This window comes from Benincasa hispida, chromosome 2 (genome assembly GCF_009727055.1).
Source record: "Benincasa hispida cultivar B227 chromosome 2, ASM972705v1, whole genome shotgun sequence".
Taxonomy (NCBI): Eukaryota; Viridiplantae; Streptophyta; class Magnoliopsida; order Cucurbitales; family Cucurbitaceae; genus Benincasa; species Benincasa hispida.
The window spans coordinates 12,203,149-12,214,000 of record NC_052350.1 but is presented as its reverse complement, the minus strand read 5'-3'; positions in this window follow the sequence as shown (position 1 = coordinate 12,214,000).

Below are 10,852 nucleotides of genomic sequence, written 5' to 3'. Positions count from 1 at the left end.
TTTGTATAAGACACCCCTGCTCCACGTCTCCACACGAATTGTCAGGATCTACCATCTGTAGTAGTTTACAGCACTTGCAAACCTCTACAAAGCATGTTGTATCTGTAGTGTCACCAAGATCAGGTATCCCACCTTAATCCTTATACTACAGACCGATTTAGGTCATCACTTAAGGCATGATCCACTTGTATATCACATATACATGCTTAAGTTCACATAAGATAACCAAGGAGTTTTGTTTATTGGATATAAGTAAATGCCACAATTAAGTAACACTTATTTTACTCATTGAACAATGTGTATCTTTACAAAACAATGAGACTCCGGGAGAATTAAGATATCAATCCCAACATTTATTCGTCATATGGTATGCACATATAGTAAATCCCACCTTAGGTTATTGATGCTTGGTTTTATGAAGTGAAATTATGGATGTAATGTGGTGATGAAAATGCCTTGAGCACTCAAGTTTTCTCAATGGAATGAAAGTGTAAACCCCACTGAGTTCCTAGTAAGTCCAGGGTCGAACTCAGGGACTTGTGAAAACAGGTTGCGGTGGTAATTGATTTTTAGAAAACTTTACGGTAACTGGTAACTCAAATAGTTGTTTGTTTGTTTGTTGATTGCGGTAATGAAAAATAAACAAATGCAGCAGATTTGAGAAAAGTCTGATTGTGTGATAAATGCATTGAGTATGCGGATGAACGGGTTGAGAAGGTCTTTAGCTAGCGTTACTTGGGAATGCGTCAGACTATGCGATCATGCTACAAACATGCCCAACAAGTCATTTTCCAATGCAAATGCGATGCTCCTAAGTCTAGGACGCATGTGTTGAATGCAAAAGTGTCCATAAAGCTTATTCCTAAGTCTCTACTCTTTTTCTATGCGATGATGCAAGATGCACAAAGGCAAGGTGACTGCACACAATCATATCCTATCTCTAGAATACATGCGATGCGTTAATAGCAAACAGTGCTTATTCCTAAGCTTCTGTCTCTTGATTATGCATTCTAATCTGACTCTCCTGAGCCTAGATTCTAGTCTGACCTTCCCAAGCCTAGATCCTATCCTTAGACTACCCTCCCGAGTATCTCTAATGGACGAATGAAGCATACATAATACAAGATAAGCGCATAGAATGAAGATCCACAGTTAAGCTAACTAAGTGCTTCTCAACCCATTCAATAGATTTAGCTACTCATTCATAAATAACAGAGAGTGAACAGATATAGAGAAGTAAATTCCATTTCTATAAATGAGTTGAATACAAAACAACAATGGAAGATAAAGGTAGAGAGCCTAGTAGCAATCCCTTGTTGACCGAGGCTTTTACACTAACAATCTCTATTCCGTTCAAAAGATATTCCTGCTTCCGCAGGAGTCGGCCCTCTCTCTGATCTTGAAGCTTCTGGTGCTCTCCTAAGCTTACCGGAACGATCTGTCGGCACAACCTCCTTCTCTCACGTCCGCCTTAAAATAAAAGAAAATCTAAGAACAAGGCTAAACTATAAACAGAACTTGTTAACTGGTGGAACTTTCGAACTGGTCAACTTCTTTTCTGAAGGATGCCTTCGATATTTATAAAGCCTCCGGGGTGAAAGGTGGCTTCTCTCTTATGATTGCACAGATGGGATGACTTTAATTCCCTAACTGATGCGCCGAATATTTGTCACCAAAAAGCTGAATGTACTTATTATCGTTAGCCGCTGTCAACTTTAATTCGAATTTGACCGTCATCAGCTTTCTGCCCCATCATGATTAATTATGCCTTTCACTTAGATGCACCCACCAAGTTGCGTCGACTCTATGCGACAATCCTTCTTGAGCGGATGTTTGCGAACACAATCACTGCAAAGCCTTGTGATAATGCTGCGCTCAACCAATGATTTCTTATGATCGCAAGTTGCGTCGACTCTATGCGACAATCCTTCTTGAGCATATTCTGCATAAAAATACAAAAATCAACTGTTTCTATGCGATGAACGCATGCGACCGTAATATTATGCATTTGATGCTTTTTGGACGCGATCTAACATATTTTATCAATGCAAGCCAGAATTGTATACGAACTTAGCACTATGATATTCCTAGATTCCTCAAGGATACTTCATTCAACTCCTATACACCAAAATTCCCTTAAGTCTTATTCAAGTCTCTTCTTAAAATATTTCTAAGACCTAGGGACCGCAAACTTAACCTTCAAAAGGACTTTACTAAATTCCGGAACATCGAATGATTTATTTCAAAAAACTTTTCCACCGGGGTGTCAAATGATTTTGATCCTTACATATTTCTTAACATTATTATTTTTTTTCTGACCTTGCGCTGATCCAAGTGCTTTGCCTTCATTTTGGCTTGCCCCTACATGTGTCATGCGGACATCCAACTATGGGTAAGTACCCTTCACAAACTTAATTCTTATCAACATGGGTTTCCCATTGCGTTGACAGTGGAGTTGTTATTTTCTTCTCTTTTTTTTTTCCAAAATAGCAAGGTCAAAAATAAATATCTCACCCCCAAATTTAAAATGCGACAATGTCCCTATTGCCAAAAGATTGAAAGAAGTCATGCGATGTTCTTAGAAGGCTTCGTAAAGAGAGTTTGAAAGAAAGCTAGCAGACCCCTAACTTCTAGAAATATTTCATGAGGTGACTATCTTAAAATTAAGTTGACTCTAGAATATACAAAAAAAATAGAAGTATGTATTTCATCATTGAAATCGTAATTAGCAAAGAGACAGCATGCAGCGACTCACTAAATTTATCGATATTAAATGATTGTGGTAATCACAGAGGATGCGGTGATAAAACTTTCAAAATCAAAATGTGATGCGATAGTGCAAAATTTGAAATGAAGTGAAGGAAGAATACAACCCCCAAATTTGCGTTGTCGCCCGCATTGCGTATTGATGCATCCTTCTTTGCAGCGATCTATCTTCTTTGGATTGTGGTGACAGAATGAGATAAGTTGCTTCTTCATGTAACACCTCCGCAATCCATCGCCTCAATTGTTGCAAGAAAAACAGAGAGAGGGTCAAATGATTTTAAAGAAAACAAAATTCTTTTACCACAATCGTTCAGCACGATCACTTTTTTTTTAAAAAAAAATATAAAGAAAAAATAGATATGGGATAATAGACAAAATTAAGATGCTGAAAGTTCATAAAGTATTGATGTAGAGAAAGGATATTCAAAAGGATTGCGTTCCTGATGAGGTTGAATTATGTAGTAACTCAGAGACTGCTTATTCCAAGCTGGTTTTTTCATGTCTACGGTGGTTCTTCCCTCTTTTCTTTGTCCTCTGGAATCTTGAATGCCTTAATTCGGAGCTTTTCCCCATGAATGTTCATTACGATCTCCCGCTTGCACACATCAATTTGAGCATGACCGATCGAGAGGAATGGTCATCCCAATATGATGGGCGCATCTTCGTCCACTTTATAATCCAAAATGAGGAAGTCTGCCGGCAAGATGAATTTATCAATTGAGATTGCAGCATTTTTCAACTCTTCTTCAGGGTGTATTCGAGATCTGTCCACGAGCAGGAGAGTTTCCTTTGTGGGCATGAGTGTCCTAGCATTCAATTGTTTGAAGATTGATAGCGGCATTATGTTTATACTTGCCCCAAGATCACATAATGCTTGGCCACTGTAGACCCCTCCAATGAAGCATGGTATCGTAAAGATTCTTGGGTTGCACATTTTTGGTGGGATCATATCATTTTGTGTTATTGCCTCTGTTGTGATCTTGTCTTCATCATTTTGTTTTTCTTTCAGTCTTTGCGGAGCTTGTGGTAGCTGGACTTCTTCTGTCTCATGTTCTGAAGGTTTGAGGGTGGACACAACTTCGGGATTCTTTTTTTTGGGCTTTTCCAAATTATAAGTCAACGGGTCTTCGGATGTCACCGCATTTAAGTTGGTTGCGATGGGTTCCTCCCTTACTTCCATAAACATTTTGTCGCTTAGCACGGAGACTGCTAAGCATTGTTCCTTCTTGTTCTGAAGGCTTGAGGGTGGACACAACTTCGGGGTTCTTTTTTTTGGACTTTTCCAAATTATAAGTCAACGGGTCTTCGGATGTCACCGCATTTAAGTTGGTTGCGATGGGTTCCTCCCTTACTTCCACAAACATTTTGTCGCTTAGTATGGAGACTGCTAAGAATTGTTCCTTCTCGGTACCCCCAGCATTGCGAGGGAGCTCAGTTGAGCTCGGCAACGCTCCTTGCGGTCTATTTTTCAGCTCGCCTGCAATTTGTCCTAGTTGAATTTTTAGATTTCTAATGGATGTTGCTTGATTCTGAAGCACTGATTCGTCTTTCTCAATGTATTGCTTCAGCAAGCTCACTAAAGACGAAGATTGCGGTGTTTGCGAGCTGCTAGCTTGAATATGCATTGGACCGTTCTTCTGCGGGAAAAATCCGAGTGGCCCTCCTTTTTGCGCCACTGGTTGGAAGTTTTTTTGTTGATTTTTCCACGCAAAATTTGGGTGGTCTCTCCACCTGAGGTTATATGTATTGGAATAGGGATTATTCTTTATGAAGCATACTAATTGCAGGTTAGCTGGACATTCCTCCATTGAATGAGTGTCTCCGCAAATGACACAACTTGCGGTCGTTGAGCAATTGCGTTGACCTGCCTTTCTTCGCTCCCTGTGTTATTAATTGCCGATAGCCTGTTGTATTCAAACTCATCATCGCAGTCATTTTCATTTTGCAGGGATGCGATGGCCGCGTGTTTGCAATCATTATCTTTAATCTACTTAATTTCTGATCGCTATTCCAGCCAATCCTCGTGATTTTGTGAAATTGATCAGTATACTCTTTGCCTCCTCGAGTGATGGTTTATAAAACAAACCACACAGCTGCTGGGTCTACGAAGAGGGATTCAGTCCTTAATAAAAGATCTCCATTTGCAAGCAGTCTGGTAAGCCATTATGTGGACAGTCTCTTACCAACTGCTTGAACCTCACCCAGGCATCGCTGAGCGATTCGTCATCTTCTTGTTCAAAATTTTTTATTAATTTCCTTCTCCTAGCATTCTCGGTAGGTGGGAAATACTTCTTCATAAACTTTTCGATGACTTGTTCCCACGAGGTGATCTCCCCCGGTTCGAGAATATGCCAATTTTCTTGTTTGATCGCATAAGGAAAATGGGAACAAAGTGAGTCGAACTTCCTTGGTGGAGATATTCGAGAACACAAAAGTGTTGTAGATTTCAATAAAGCTCCGGAGGTGGGCGTGCAGGTCTTCACCACGCCTCCCTCCAAACTATCCAGCAGCCTGGATCATCTGCAACATTATCGGCTTCATTTCAAACCTCGATCCATCTAACGCTATCCTCATGATTCCTAGAGAGAAATCATAGAGGTTGGGCGACGCATAGTCCCGAATGGGTCTATTGTGGTCATTCGTCAAAAGGATGGGTTTGGTCATTATATTGTTCGCGTTAGTGGCTCTTACTTCTGGTTGCTCCGCCATTCTTGGTGTTCTCTTTTGTTGTTGGTGGTTGTCTCTTAGTTTGCGTCGAAATGTTCTCTCAATCTCCGGGTCGTAATTCGCCAGAGATTGAAAGTCTGCAAAAAAGTCAGAAAAATTATCATTAGCACACTATTTTGCCGAAGTCCCCGGCAACGGTGCTAAAAACTTGATGCGTGGTTTTATGAAGTGAAATTATGGATGAATGTGGTGATGAAAATGCATTGAGCACTCAAGTTTTCTCAGTGGAATCCAAGTGTAAACCCCACTGAGTTCCTGGTAAGTACAGGGTCGAACTCAAGGACTTGTGGAAACAGGTTGCGGTGGTAATTTTTTTAAGAAAATTTTGTAGTAACCGGTAACTCAAATAGTTGTTTGTTTGTTTGTTGATTGCAGTAATAAAAAATAAACAAATGCGACAGATTTGAGAAAAGTCTGATTGTGGGATAGATGCATTGAGTATGCGGATGAACGAGTTCAGAAGTTCTTTAGCTAGAGTTACTTGGGAATGCATCAGACTATGCGATCATGCTACAACCATGCACAGCAAGTCATTTTCCAATGCAAATGCGATGCTCCTAAGTCTAGGATGCATGTGTTGAATGCAAAAGTGTCTATAAAGCTTATTCTTAAGTCTCTACTCTTTTCCTATGCGATGATGCAAGATGCACAAAGGCAAGGTGACCGCACACAATCATATCCTATCTCTAGGATGCATGTGATGCGTTAATAGCAAACAGTGATTATTCCTAAGCTCCTATCTCTTGATTATGCGTTCTAATTTGACTCTCCCAAGCCTAGATCCTGATCTGACCTTCTCAAGCCTAGATCCTGTCCTTAGACTACCCTTCCGAGTATCTCTAATGGACGAATGAAGCATACATAATACAAGATAAGCGCATAGAATGAAGATCCCCAGTTAAGCTAGCTAAGTGTTTCTCAACCCATTCAATAGATTTAGCTACTCATGCATAAATAACAGAGAGTGAACAGATATAGAGAAGTAAATTCCATTTCTATAAATGAGTTGAATACAAAACAACAATGGAAGATAAAGGTAAAGAGCCTGGTAGCACTGCCTTGCTGACTGAGGCTTTTACACTAGCAATCTCTATTCGGTTCAAAAGATATTCTTGCTTCTGTAGGAGTCGTCCCTCTCTCTGATCTTGAAGCTTCCGACGCTCTTCCAAGCTTACCGAAACAATATGTCGACACAACCTCCTTCTCTCGCGTCTGCCTTAAAATAAAAGAAAATCCAAGAACAAGGCTAAACTATGAACAAAACTTGTTAACTAGTGGAACTTTCGAACTGGTCAACTTCTTTTCTGAAGGATGCCTTTGATATTTATAGAGCTTTCGGGGTGAAAGGTGGCTTCTCTCTTATGATTGCACAGATGGGATGGCTTTAATTTCCTGACTGATGCGCTGAATATTTGTCACCAAAAAGCTGAATGTACTTGTTATCATTAGCGGCTGTCAACTTAATTCGAATTCGACCGTCATTAGCTTTCTGTCCTATCATGATTAATTATGCCTTTCATCCAGATGCGCCCACCATGCTGCGCCAACTCTATGCGGCAATCCTTCTTGAGCGGATGTTTGCGAACACAATCACCGCAAAGCCTTGCGGTAATGCTGCGCTCGGCCAATGATTTCTTATGATCCCTCTTTTCGCCTTGCGTCAATGCATATTCTACATAAAAATACAAAAATAAATTGTTTTTATGCGATGAACGCATGCGACCGCAATATTACGGATTTGATGCTTTTTGGACACGATCTAACATATTTTATCAATGCAAGTCAGCATTGTTTACGAACTTAGCACTATGATAACGTCCATTTCTGCCCATTATCAGTCATGCAATGGTCATGCATCATCTCTTTATTGTAATTGTTATAAATTAGAGAAGCATGTTTTAATTATGTAAGAGCATGCTCATGCATAATATAATATAAGAGTTATATTCATGCATGCATGAAAAGCATTAACATGCATCATCTTTGTATTATAATTGTTATAGTATAAGGGTGAATGATAGCATGTTTGCTTGGTTGTTACACGTTATATAAAAGTTATATATAGTAATGATCGGACATTGCATGAAGCATGACACATTGTTTATTTTATAAATGTTATAAATGCCACGTTGTGCACAATGGTTTTAGTTGTTTCTTTTTAAAAGTTAAAGAGAAATTAGAACTAAAAGAAATAAGAAAGAGATGCATGCTCACTTAGGTTTAATTCATGGTTTTAAAGTGTTTAAAACTTGGATCACATAGACCTAAGATCACAGTTCTAATATGATTAGTAACTCTAAAGCTTTTAATCTTTTAATCAGTCTAATAGAATTAAATTGGCTAATAAAAGGTTAAAGTGTAGCAAATCTATCTATAAGGGACCTTTTGTCTAAGGCGGGTTCTATCTAGGTTGGGTTATTTAAGTTGACGGAAACGTAACACCCCTACCTGGGAACTTACCTAGAAATGTGAATTAGATAGATTTGATGCATGCATGCAAGAAAAGTCTATTAAAGTGTTTAAATGTGACTACTTGAACTTGTTCATATTTTATAGACAAACATTATTTATGAGCAGAGTTTAAAAGATGACTTAGACTAAAATCAGTAGCTGGAATGTCTAGGTTAATGAATCCCTAGGTAGAACATTCAATGGGAGGTACTTGGGGCATGAGAGGCTTCACTTAAACCTTTCACGTTTCTCCTTAATAGTCTACACCATGAGATCTATCCTCGGCCTCGCGGCACCTTTGGCTGTCTCCCCAACAGATGGTGTTTGGATAGGTCAATATCAAGGTGGATGGAGAGAGTTTTCATAGTAAGTGGGAGAGGGAAGTGTGACAGCATATCCCTCGGTCTCCCTCGTTAGGTTGAATAAAGTTGCTGCGCATCGCCTCGAGGCACCCTGGGAGTGTCCCTCTAAAGGTTAGCAATTTTGCGCGTTTCTTTATTTGATCTCCTATAAGAGGATAAGGTAACTTAGTCTCTTGTCCTAATATGCTTCTTCCCTACAGTGGGCTCATTAGGGCGGGACTCTGGCACCAAAAGTGAAGGGTTACACTTACGTGGAACAGTTAAAGGTTAACAATTCTTGACCGAAAATGGTGGCTATTAGGTTCAGTTCCAAAAGTTGGTTCTACCTAATGGTTGAGAATGTCTCATCCCAGCGAAGGGGCAATTGATCATCCCACCGATCGCGTTTTTCTTGCCTTACTGGGGCATCATTCCAAAATAGAAGTCTATAACTTAGGGTACTTAAAACTGTTTTGCAAAACTGATTGGTTTAAAAGTGGTTTAGAAAAATCTAATAAAATTTTGTTCGTATTTTTAGCAACTTTTTTCAAAATGGCAACAACCACGTTATCATTGTTAAGCGCCAAAAAACTTACTATCGATAATTTCGAAGCATGGAAACACATGATCATGAAAATCCTGATGATCGAGGATCTCGTGTTCGCTCTCATGGAGGCTTGTCCTCCTATTCCAGCTCTGAATGCCGCTCGAAATGTTTGGTAGGCATATGAGCGATGGACAAGGGCAAATGAGAAGGCCCGAGCCTACATCTTGACACGTCTTTCTGAAGTCTTGGCCAAGAAACATAAGCCTATGGTCTCAGCGTATGAGATCATGGAGTCCCTGCAGGGGATGTTTGAACAACCGTCTGAACAACTTATGCATGAGGCTCTTAAATACATATTCAACTCCAAAATAGAAGAAGGCACCTTTGTTCGTGAACATGTTCTAAACATGATGGTCCACTTTAATGTGGCGGAGTTGAATGGGTCTACCATCGATGAGGGCAACCAGGATAGCATAATCATGCATTCTTTGCTGGAGAGCTTCCTGCACTTTGTTAGCAATGTGATTCTTAACAAAGTGAAATATAACCTTACAACTCTCCTCAACGAGTTGCAGACATACTAATCTTTACTGAAAAGTAAGGAGAGGCAAAAGGGTGAGACAAATGTTACTTCATCCTCCAGGACATTCCATAGAGGTTCGACCTCAGGAACGAAGTCTACACCTTCTGTTTCTAACTCTACAAAAGGGCAGAAGAAGAAGGGTGGTAAGGGAAAAGGGAAGGCACCTGCTAACCCACTGCCTATCGTCCCAAGTAGGCATCCACATGTTGCTAAGGGAAAGTATTTCCACTGGAACCAAGATGGACACTAGAAGAGGAATTGTCCTCGATATCTAAAAGAGAAGAAAGGCAGCCAAGGCTGATAAAGGTAAATGTGATTTACTTGTGCTTGAAACTTGTTTAATGGAGAATGATGATTCTGCCTGGATAATTGATTCAGACACCACTCTTCTTTTCAGGGGATTAGATCTTGGCGACAGCTGGAGGTTGGTGAGATGATGACGCGAGTAGGCACTGGGCACGTCGTCTCAGCTGTGGCAGTGGGAGGACTCCAATTAGCTTTACAGAATAGGTTTCTTATTTTAAATGATGTATATATTGTTCCTGAACTAAAGAGGAACTTTTTTCTGTAAAGTGTTTATTGCAATGTAAATATACTATCTTTTTTAATGTGGATAAAGCGTTTATTCATAAAGATGGGGTTTTTATTTGCACAGCAAATCTGAAATCGAATTTATATGTGCTAAGGTCGTTAGCCATTAATTCCCTCCATAATAATGAATTGTTCAGAACTGTCGTAACTGAATCAAAACGTTGACGAATTTCTCCAAAAGAAAATGTCCATCTTTGGCATCTTCATTTAGGGCACATCAATCTCAATAGGATTGAGAGATTGTTGAAGAATGGACTTCTAAATTAGTTAGAAGAAAATTCTTCACCAGTGTGCGAATCCTGCCTTGAGGGTAAGATGACTAAACAACCTTTTACTGGAAAAGGTTATAGAGCCAAAGAGCCTATTGAGTTAGTACATTTTGACCTTTATGATCCTATGAATGTGCGAGCCCAAGGTGGCTATGAGTATTTTATCAGTTTTACTGATGATTACTCCAGGTACAGGTATGTTTATCTTATGCAACGGAAGTCTGAATCCTTTGAAAAGTTCAAAGAGTTCAAGGCTAAAGTTGAAAACGCATTGGATAGATAGATTAAAACACTTCGATCGGATCGAGTTGGAGAGTTTTTGGACTCGGCATTCTAGGACTATTTGATAGAACATGGAATCGTTTCCCAACTCTCAGTGTCGGGTACACCTCAGCAGAATAGTGTAGCGGAGAGACGAAATATAACCTTGTTAGACATAGTTCGCTCGATGATGAGTTACGCTTCCTTACTGGACTCGTTTTAGGGTTTTTCAGTGAAGACTGCAGTATATATACTCAATTGTGTTCCCTCCAAGAGTGTTTCCAGAACACCTCTAGAGTTGTAGAACGGACGTAAA